This window comes from Nicotiana tabacum, chromosome 11, assembly GCF_000715075.1.
Source record: "Nicotiana tabacum cultivar K326 chromosome 11, ASM71507v2, whole genome shotgun sequence".
Taxonomy (NCBI): domain Eukaryota; kingdom Viridiplantae; phylum Streptophyta; class Magnoliopsida; order Solanales; family Solanaceae; genus Nicotiana; species Nicotiana tabacum.
The window spans coordinates 48,825,437-48,837,347 of record NC_134090.1 but is presented as its reverse complement, the minus strand read 5'-3'; the positions used below and the strand labels follow the sequence as shown (position 1 = coordinate 48,837,347).

Below are 11,911 nucleotides of genomic sequence, written 5' to 3'. Positions count from 1 at the left end.
AGTTCACGATATGTGCAAACCAAGGTGGTTGAGTCACAATTGTGTCAACAGAAAAAATATGTTCATCAAGAAATTCTTATTTTATCTCATTAAACTCAGGGGGAGAATTTTCTAATCTAGACAAATGGTCAGCTACTTGGTTCTCTGTCCCTTTTTTGTCCTTTATCTTAAGGTCAAATTCTTGCAAAAGTAAAATTCATCTTAATAATCTAGGTCAGGTATCTTTCTTAGCTAAGAGGTATTTTAAAGCTGCATGATCAGTAAAAACAGTAACCTTGGTTCCTATCAAATAGGAGCGAAAGTTATCAAAAGCAAACACTACTGCTAGTAACTCTTTTTCGGTCGTGGCATAATTCACCCGAGTCTCACTCAATGTCCTACTAGCATAGTAAATGGGACGCAAAACCTTATCCTTTCTTTGGCCTAAAACAGCTCCAACCGTTGTATCACTAGCATCACACATGACCTCTAAAAGTTGGTTCCAATCAGGAGACACAATTACAGGTGCAGTTGATAACTTTTCCTTAAGCGTTTCAAACGCTTTTACACAGTTATCTAAAAATCAAACTTAATGTCTTTCATCAAGAGGTTAGTCAGCGATTTTGAAATCTTTAAGAAATCTTTTATGAATCGTCTGTAAAAACTCGCATGACCTAGAAAGCTTCTAATGCCTTTCACAGTTGTGGGAGGGGGTAATCCTGCTATAAGATTAATTTTAGCCTTATTAACTTATATCCCTTTAGCAGTGATTTTATGTCCTAAAACAATTCCTCCCATAAACATAAAATGACATTTTTTCCAACTAAGAACTAAGTTTGTTTCTTCACATCTTTTAAGAACTAAGGTCAAGCGGTTAAGACAATCCTTATATGTTTTTCCAAAGAGTGTAAAATCATCCATAAAAATTTCAAGAAATTTGTCTATCATGTCAGCAAAAATTGCCGACATGCCACGCTGAAATGTAGCAGGGGGTGTTGCACAGACCAAATGGTATTTTCCTGTAGGCATATGTTCCATGAGGGCATGTGAAGGTTCTCTTATCTTGATCCTATGGTGCAATTGGTATCTGATTATATCCTGAGTAGCCGTCAAGAAAACAGTAAAAACCATATCCTTTAATTCTTTTCAACATTTGATCAATAAATGGCAAAGGAAAATGATTTTTTCTAGTGACATCATTGAGACGTCTGTAATCAACACAGACTCTCCATCCTGTAATAGTCCTGGTAGGTATGATCTTATTATTTTTATTTTTTATAACTGTCATATCTCCTTTCTTTGGCACTACCTAAATGGGACTTACCCATGGGCTGTCAGAAATGGGGTATATAATACCTGCTGCCAACAGCTTTACGATCTTGTTTTTCACTACTTCATGCATTGTTGGATTCAATCTTCTTTGCGGCTAGACTATTGGCTTGTATCTATCCTCCATGAGGATTCTGTGTGCACAAATAGCCGGACTAATCCCTTTAATATCTTTTACAGTCCACCCTAAGGCTCCTTTGTGTGCTTTTAATACTTTAATCAAACTATTTTCTTGTTCTACAGTAAGAGAAGATGAAATAATTACTGAAAATAATTCTTGCTCAAGATAAACATATTTCAAATGATAAGGGAGAGTTTTGAGTTCAATTTTTGATTGAACATCTTCGGATTTCATATTTTCTTCCTCTGAATCTTTGTCCGATTTTAGTTTCTCTTCTGATGGTGGGATCATCGTCCTGTGTGGTGCCTGATTTGATCAAGCATCTCTCCATTGAATCTGGAATTAATTGATCATCCTTGAATTCATCTGTAAGATAACTAATTATGTCAATTGAAAAACATGAAGATGATGTTTCATCTCCTGAATATCTTAGTATCTTTTGCATATCAAAAATGACTCTTTCTTCATCAACTCTTAAAATTAATTGTCCTTGATGAACATCTATAATTGCTCTTCCTGTACCAAGAAATGGTCTACCTAAAATTATGGGTTCATCAAGACATTCTTTCATTTCAAGCACAATAAAATCTACAGGGAAAATAAACTTATCTACTCTTACGAGTACATTTTCAATTATTCCCTTAAGTTTCTTAGTACTTTGATCTGCTAACTTAAGAGAAACACATGTGTCTTTCACTTCACCTAGATCTAGCTTTTTAATGATAGAAAATGGAAACAAATTTATTGAACCTCCAGAATCACAAAGTGCTTTTTCAAAATATACTCCTCCCTAAGTGCATAGAATTGTAAAACTGCCTAGATCACCAAGTTTTTGTGGTAGCTTATTTTGATGTCACGACCCTAAAATGGATCCGGCCATGATGGCGCCTATCGTAAAACTAGGCCAGCTGACACAAACCCCCAAACCAACTAAACAGTTATAGTAAATCAATTAAAGTCATTAATAAGCTAAAAGTCCCAAATTATAGAGTAGAATAGAACAGTGCGAAAACAAACACAACCCGACATCGGGGTGTCACCAGCCATGAGCATATACAATTCGTCTAAGAGTGTGAAAAGACAATATAGTATGATACAAAGCTAGTACAAAGTGAAATAAAGATAGGAAGGAGAAGCACTGGGTTGCAAACACCGAGAAGCTACTTAGTCAACTCCGAACAAGCCTGCTAGAAAGCAAATCAGCACTCGCTAGCGTGACCCGAGACTCCTGGATCTGCACACAAGGTGCAGGGAGTAATGTGAGTATGCCAACTCAGTAAGTAATAAAAGCAAAGTCAGTTGAGCGATAAGAAAATACATAAAACACAGCATAATGCTACAACAAAACAGTATAAATCCAAAATAATGCAGTAGTACAGTAAAAGCTCGTAAAAATCTCCTTAAAATATCTTTCAATAGTTCAAACGAGTGATGAAAACAGGGGAAAAAAATAATAGAAACATGAATCAGCCCCTCAGGTAAAATACCAATAGAACCAGCCCCTCGGGCTACCTCACAATCACTCATATCATCCTCTCGGGCAATAACATGAAACAACAACAGTCCCTCGGGCAACATCACATCTCATACTGGGTACCCGCGCTCACTGGGGTGTGCAGACTCCGGAGGGGCTCCTACAGCTAAAGATCTATCACAAGCCATCTCGTGCCATAATCAATCTGGCCCTCGGCTTCATAATAAGCCACCTTGTGGAGTAACAAATCAGGCCATCGGCCTCATAATCATAAATCAGAACAACACTGATGTGGTGTGCATCCCATAATATCCTCACAACACAGACCCTCGGCTTCACTCAGTCAAAAATCTCTCAAGCCACTAGGGCAACAGTAAAACATGATGCTCAGCCCAAAATATCATTTAAAATGTCAAAACGGAGTAAATATGGTTGAGTTATGAAAATAGTAGAATACAACATGACTAAGTGCAAATATGGAGTCAAAACACTGAGGAATAGTAGTAAAAATCTCCAAAGGGTCCAAAACAATTGGCACGAGGCCCAAATATGGCATTCAGCCGAAAACATGATAATACTTTCCAAAACACAATGATAACAAACAATTTTTAATCAATTACGCGGTTTAACAGTCATACGGGACGGACTAAGTCACAATCCCCAATGGTGCACGACTTCACGCTAGTCATCTAGCGTGTGCGCCACCTCAAAGTAGCATAACAATTTGAAATCTGGGGTTTCATACCCTTAGGACAGCATTTACAATCATTACTTACCTCTATCCGGTCTAAACTCTAGCCTGCGATGCCTTTGCCTCTCAAATTGGCCTTCGAATGCTCCAAATATATCCAAAAATAGATTTATACCATCAAAATATGCTAAGGGAACAAAGCCCACTCGAAAATAACCAATTTACATCAAAAATACCGAAATTAGCCAAACCCGACCCCCGGACTCACATCTTAGATTCCGATAAAAATCACAAAACTAGAATCCTTAAACTCTCAAGAGTTCATACCTATCAAATACATCAAAATCCGACCACAAATAACCCCTCAAATCCTCAAATCAAAGTCTCATATTCCAAGCCTTATCTCTCCAATTTTAGGCTTTAGATTCCACAAATTCCATGTTAAATTAGGTAGAAATCCCAATAGGATCGAGTATTAAGTCCATAAATCTTGCTTCAAAGTATTTTCCTTTGATTCCCTCTTCAATCCTTCTTAAAAATCTCCAAAATCGCTCAACAATGGTGAAAATTAGACCCAAAATCACGGTAGTGGTCTTTTAAACATTTTGCCCAGCACTTGAAATCCTTTCTTCGCGAACGCCTGCGTTTGCAAAGCACAAAATCCCGTTGACTACTTAATCCTTCATTGCAAACTCGACACCCAGTACACGAATGCGAAGCTTCAGCTCCTCAACCCATCGCGAACGCGAAGAACAATTGGACCTGGACCCAGCTGCTCACCTTTACTCTACGCGAATGCGGCAAAACCATCGCGAACACGATGAACACTAACCCCAGCCATTCGTGAATGCGGGACCCCCATCGCAAATGTGAAGGCCAAACTTCTTGCCTCACATGCGAACGCGAGAGCCCCCTCGCGAACGCGAAGACCAAATGTCTGCAACACCAACAATAGATTTTCTGCAACTTTTCCTACTTGAATTTGATCCGTTCAACCACCTGAAACTCACCCGAGAACCTCGAGACCTCAACCAAATATGCCAACATATCACATAACCTCATTCAAACTTGTTCCAACCTTCGGAATACTCAAAACAACATCAAAACACCAAATTGACATCGGATTCAAGCCTAATAATTCCAAAAACTTCCAAATTCCGCTTTCGATCAAAAAGTCTATCAAACCTCGTCTGAATGACCTGAAATTTTGCACACACATCAAAAATGACACAGCTGACCTACTCCAACTTCCAGAATTCTATTCCGACCACTATATCAAAATCTCACCTACCAACCGGAAAATGCCAAAATTCCAATTTCGCCAATTCAAGCCTAAATCTACTCCGGACCTCCAAAACCCATTCTGATCTCGCTCATAAGTCCAAATCACCTCCCGAAGCTATTCGAACCATTCGAATTCACATCCGAGCCTTTATTCCCACAAGTCAATATCTGGTTGACTTTTCTAACTTAAGTTTACTCAAAAGAGACTAAGTGTCTCATTCCTTTCCAAAACCTCTTCGAACCCGAACCAACAAACCCGATAACACATAATACAGATGAACAAGACAATAAGAAGCAAAAATAAAGGAAACAGAGTGGTAACTCATGAAACGACCAGCCGGGTCGTTACATTTGAAGTATAGCACTATATTTTTCTATTAGCATTACCTACAGAAACTTCTTCTAATTTTCTTTTATTTGACAAAATTTCCTTTAAAAATTTGGCATATGAAGGCATTTGTAACAAAGCATCATTAAAAAGAATATTGATGTGAATTTGTTTTAAAATCTCCAAAAATTTTGCAAATTAGCTGTCAAGTTTTTCTCTTTTCATTTTTTGTGGAAAGGGAATAATCACAGGGAGAGGAGTCAAATTTTCAATATTTTTTTCTTGACTTCTTTTTTTCTGATGGTTAAGAGGGTGTTTAAACATTCTTACCCTTGTCTATTTGTTGTCCTGATCGGTCTCCATGGGGTTTATCTAGCTCCTTACCTGACCGTAAGATGATGGCCTTAAGGTGCTCTTTTGGATTTTTCTCTGTATTACTTGGTAAGGGACCTTGAATCTTTTCTGACACAAGAGTTGCCAGTTGGCTCAACTGAATTTCTAAATTTTTAAGGGCGGAATTCTGACTTTCCATCTTTTCATCAGTTCTAGTACATAAGGTCATCAAGACTTGGATGAGCTTGTTGAGGCCTTTGTTGATATGGTGCTGCTTGCTGATAAGGTTTAAAATTCAATTACCCTCTGTTTTGATTTTGATATCCGGGTGACCCTGTACAGGTTACTTCTGAATGTTTTGAGAGTTCTCGGCACCATTTGGATTGCTCCATTAAAATTCTGGATATTTATATGCCATTGGACTTCCAAAAGGGTAAGATTTGTAGCCAATAACATTGACTTGTTCATCATTTTGATGGATTGCTCGGCATTCATGGTTTAGATTATTTCCTCCACACATGTCACAAACTTCAGACTAGTTTGGTTGTTGTGTATTCACCTAAAAAGATTCAAACGTTTGTGCCAAAGAAACAATCTATTGTATTAGTGTATTTAAAGCATCTGCCTAATTTACTGTAGCAGCCTTCTTGATAATTACACGCTCATATGGCCATTAGATGGCATTCTCAGAAATTTCATTCAACGATTGCAATGCTTCTTCTGTGGTTTTTCCCATTACTGAACCTCCCGCAGCTGCATCTATCACGTTTCTGGAAGAGGGTTTTATCCCATAATAAAAAATATACAACTACATATGTTCAGGAATATTGTGGTGTAGACATTTTCTTAACATTACTTTTAACCTTTCCCAAGCTTGATAAACTGACTCTATATCAATCTGCAGGAAATTAGATATGTCCTGTCTTAACTTTGTGGTTTTATCAGGGGAAAAGTATTTATTTAAAATTTTTGAGTCATCTGGTCCCATGTGGTAATTGATCCTTGAGGCAAACTTCGCAACCTAAGTCTTAGAATCTCCTTTCAAACGAAAAAGGAAATATCCTTAACTTGATTGCTTCAGGGGATACTCCATTATACTTAGCAGTTTCAAATAGTTCTAGAAAATCAATTAAAGGACTATGTGTATCTTCACTTGAATCTCCAGTAAAGATACAAGACTGTTGGATCGTTTGAATCAGGCCGATCCTGATTTAAAAATTGTTGGATTCCACTGGGGGCTTCCTAACACTAGATTCACAGTTGAAGTGGTCTGGTCTAGCATAATCCCTTAGGATTCTGTTGTTGGCCTTGGCTCCACTTCATCAAACTGATCCTCTATTTGGACTGGTGATGGTACTTCGTGTGGGTGGATATTTTCTACTTCCTGATTCTACATTCCTTCACAAGCTATTGTTTGAGAAGACGTTTGTCCTTCCTGTGTGATCGAAGAGATCTTTCAATTTCAGGATCGTAACCTACTAACTCTTTTGTAGAAGAGCGGGTCATAAACTATTTGAAATTCATAAAGCAAAGAAAATTATTCCTAGAGTAATAATAGCAATAAACTAAAATAATGATAATAATAACAATATAAAAAAATTGCAAAGCTGATAAACAAAATAGGTGCTAAAGCAAAAAGTATTAGTACAATAATTTTATTATTTATAGATAATAGTAATATTATACCACACTTGAAATAAAATAGATATATAAAAATGACCCAACAAGTAAACTGTGACAAGAAAATATAATATTATTTAAATTAATAGTGTTAATACTCGTGATAGTATCTAAAATTGAGTCGATAATATATATAAAGGTAGTTAATAGTATGTGAGACTGTGAAATTGATTATAGTATTTTTTTTGCTAATAAAGTACTGATAATAGTCCAATTACATTAGATATACTAAGGGATTTGATAAAAAAAAAGTTGGTAGTAGTTATAATGAGAAATAAAAATATTATAATAATAAGTTCTCAAATTAGTAATAAAATATTTAATCTGAAGTAGATGTATGCCAATCCCCGGCAATGGCGCCAAAAATTTGACGAGGCCAATGCGTATAATATTTAACTACACGTACTTTGTCAAATTATAGTATAGTTTATGATATCGTCCCACAGAGATTGGAGAATCTAACTACAAACTTATAATATTCTTACTACTATTTGAGAGAATCTGTCACGACCATAAAACCGACCCGGTCGTGATGGCGCCTCTCCTGAAACTAGGCCAGCGGACATAATTCCCAAATCAAGCCGTTATTCTATAAAACTCATTTTTAAGCTATTAATTAACAAGAAATCTCATAATATAAGTCTAAATAATCAGTGCAGAATAAATACACAAGTCCGACATCGGGATGTCACAAGTCACGAGCAACAAATCTGTCTAAGTACAATAAAGTCTAACAAAGTCTTGAAGACAATACTAATAAAATCTAGGGAAGATATGAGGGAGAAGAACAAGGCTGCGAACGCCATGCAGCTAACTTGTCGACTCCAAATCCTGCTGAATGGACAATCAATGCTCAGTGTTGCGACCCGCAACTCCTGGATCTGCACACAAGGTGCAGGGAGTACTGTGAGTATGCCAACTCAGTAAGTAATAAAAGTAAATGAAAGTTGAGCAGTAAGAAAATAGTTAATTCCACGTCATAGCACTACAGCAAATATAGTACATTTCCAAAATAGTACAGAACTCAATTATCTCGTAAAACAAACTCAATTTCAGTAAAACCTTTTCTTTTAAAACATCTTTCAATAGTTTCAAACAAGTGAAGAAATAGGGAGTCAAAAATGATAGAAACGTAAACAGCCCCTCGGGAAAAACCTGTACCATAAACTGCCCCTCGGGCAAAATATCAAATACGCGACTTAATAGTCGTACGGGACGGACCAAGTCACAATCCCCAACGGTGCACGACCCCACGCTCGTCATCTAGCGTGTGTGTCACCTCAAAGTAGTGAAACAATGTGAAATCTTGGGTTTCATACCCTCAGGACAATATTTACAATCATTACTTACCTCAAACCGGACAAAACTCTATCCCAAGATGCCCTTAACTCTCGAATCGGCCTCTAAATGCTCCAAATCTAACCAAAATTAGTATGTTATTGTTTACCGTAAAAATGGTAAAAATAATTAAATTTATTGATGGGACTCTAAAAATAAATGATCTATTTTTATGCTAGTTTGTTAAGCAGTTGATGCTATGTGTGAAGTTTAGAAACGAGATAAAAAGCAAGGAGCGAAGTGATAACCAAACCGATGGGCAAATTATTGGGGCCTCGAGGTCGATTCTAGAGCTTGGCAGGGAGCTACCGAGGGGGTCAGAATATGGCTAACAGTTAAAGATAAATCAATGGAGGCTCTTTATGGCCAATGATAAGCAATAAATGATGAACAGATATGAAGACAATAAATGATAGCAATAATATCAAAAGAATAAGTTAGAGAGCAAAATGGAATATTTCTTGTATATTTCGTGTGGAGTAATTGGAGCAACAGCCCCTTATAAAGTGGCAAGGATCCCCTTTATATAGGAGGGGAATCCCAACATAGTACAAAAATATATTATTTACAAAGGTGAGAGGATGGGACAGCTATATGACACCTTGATTCAGGGCTAAGGTAGTCCACTAAACTTCTGTCAGTCCTAGATGTGCGCCTAGGGGGCTTCCCATTTTTACCATTACTGAAGTCGTCGCCATCCCAAGTTCGAATGATGACGACCCTTGAGCGAGGGCAGTCGGTCCGCTGTCTCGAGCCTTCGAGGTAATCTTCTGAGATGACTTAAAATGAGAAATTGGCCCCTCCGATTTTGCTGTATATAGATAGTCCCTGTGATTCTTAGAGAGGAGCGACAAGAAATAATTTTGACATCCGACTTTTCGGACTTCCTGCGATGACGTCATACTAATGACGCAAGCCTCCATGATTTCCGAGATGTTTCGTCATTTCGCTCCGCCAGGATCATTCAAAGCATTGATGTTTCTCATTCTTCAAAGCCATAATGTCGCCGCCGATTCAGCTCCCAGGGATGCATTAAATGTGCCTGCCGCTACATCTTTCGAGGGCGATAATGGCGCCGTCGGTTACGCTGCCTTCCTTTCCATAAATGGGTGCCTCCTGGGATTAGCCTTTCATCCAAGTGTCTTCCCGTATCTATCCATTGTTCCCTTCTCGATATCTTTATTCTTTGTCGTTCACCATGTTTGAGGACAATGGCCTCAAGATTGTTTGGAAGTACTTCTATCAGTCATGCTACGGCCTATCTCCTGGACATTCTTTGGCCATGCGAGATTACGTTATTTTGTTGTTGTTGTTGTTGTTGCTGCTGTCGTCGTTGGCTTGGGATGATGAAGCAGAGGGTCGATTTCTTCTGACCCGAGGAAATATTTGGACTATACACCGTTGCTCAAGAGGGAGCTCGGACTATACACCGTTGCTCACCTCCCCCAATTACCCGGTGCGGCGCCTCACTCCCTTTGCTCTCCATGGAGTGAGGTGGTACTATCTACTAACTGTTGCATCCCGCACTGGGGCAACGTCTCAAGAAACGGCTTTACAATAATAGCCTGTCGAAATCCGTACTAGCCAGATCTATCACCCAGCCTCTTCTTCGTTCCTTCCTACCTATTCCACGTCACTTTTCTCTTCTCCGTCGCTTTCCTCTTCATCGTCTCCCCTTTTGAAGATGCCATTCTGGAGGACCGAGATAAGACTCCCGAGGGGATTGTGCTTGGAGGATACTATCTTTGAGGATGCATGCCCGATGTGATGATGCCCGAAAATGTTGCTGCCGAGGATGCACCTTAGAGAATAGGCTAGGCTCTTCGGCTTTTACTATATGTACACCTTCTTGCTTCTTTGTTTTTGTGTAAGGACCCCCCATGGGCTTTTGTAATCATATGTAAGGACCCATCGCGGGCCGTTATAATCAAATGTTTATGAATATAAAGACGTTTCTTCAACCTTGGTCTTTGATGCTTGCTATATTCTTTTACATTTGTACTTGTGGAGATTCTGAATGTGTGATTTTATCGGCTACTGCCAACATCGAACCCAGATGCAGGTGCTTTTTCCGTCCTCTGATTGATTAATACGGCTTTGCGCGGAACCTTTTACGATCTCTTGGATTGAGCCTAGATCGGGACGATGAACTCGGGTCACAGGGACCTTTACTTCGAGTAGAATGAAAGTAACACTTTGGGCCTTGAAACCATGATTTATTACTTAAGCTCCATGGTAATTTTTGAGAAGAAATTTGCTAGGAGGCTCGTGGACAGGGACTGCCTTTGATCTCTCGAGGGCAGTCCCCGAGCGGAGGCTCGTTCAAATCTGGACCACCTAGAACTTGCTTTGAGCTTAGTGTAAATAGCCTTAGGGTGCTGAAGATAGACCTTGAAAGAGGGTTCGTCCGATCTCAGACGGTATCCCGAGGCCTAACCTTTTTTTATGGAGGTCCTCGAGGTTGGGTACCACATCGGGACTGGCAAAGGCGTTATTGGCTTCCTGGAGCCTAATATATTTTTGATTGAGGTCCTCGAGGTCGGATACCACCTCGGGACTGGTGAAGGCATTATTGACTTCCTAGAGTCTAACCTTTTTCTGATGAAGGTCCTCGAGGTCGGGTACCACCTCGAGACTGACGATGTTGTTGGCTTCCTGGAGCCTAACTTTCCTTTAACAGAGGTCCTCGAGGTCAGGTACTGATCACTGCCAACTCAACGCTACACTAAGGTAGGAAGAGCGGGTCGCAATAGCTTTTACCCGATATGAAGGTCGGGATCGATTTCCTCAGAGAGCTAGTAGTGGAGTTGGATTGTCTGTCTAGCCTAGGGATGTGTTTGTACTCCTAATGTCACTTCAAACATTTTTGGGTTTTCGAATTATAACTATTTTTATAAAACTATTGATTAACACTAAATTATGCGACGAGAATATTGCTAAGTTGTATATAATGGGAAGAAGGGCACTAGGGTCGTGACACTACCTAGGTGGCTAATTGACGGGTAGATGTTACTAAGGTTCGATTGACATAATTGAGGCTTATGCTATAACCATTGCACAATTTTACTCACTCCCACATCTCTCGGTAGAGAAAGTAACTTTTCCCAATTGACTCTCTCGAGACCAAATGGGTAGGCAAATTAGACCAAGCAACTAGGGTTCAAGTAGGGTAATTACTCTCTCGAAGTTTAACCCGTTAATTGGGACTATCATTTCTCATGAGTCCATCCCAATTCCTTGTTGGGTCATTTTTGGGGTCATAGACTCTCTTTCTCAAGAAGAATTAAATCCACAAAGCTTGAATCAGTGTTTGCAACCACCAATTCTAGATTAAAACATAAAATCAACCCAAAT

At 39.0% G+C, this 11,911-nt stretch overlaps 1 non-coding gene across 1 annotated transcript; it reads left to right on the top strand.

The window, feature by feature from the left end:
• The first annotated feature begins 6,363 nt into the window (after positions 1–6,363).
• LOC142166664 (small nucleolar RNA R71) lies at positions 6,364–6,470 on the top strand. The gene has a single exon (XR_012697067.1). It is a non-coding gene; the product is annotated as a small nucleolar RNA R71 (small nucleolar RNA).
• Positions 6,471–11,911: the final 5,441 nt, after the last annotated feature.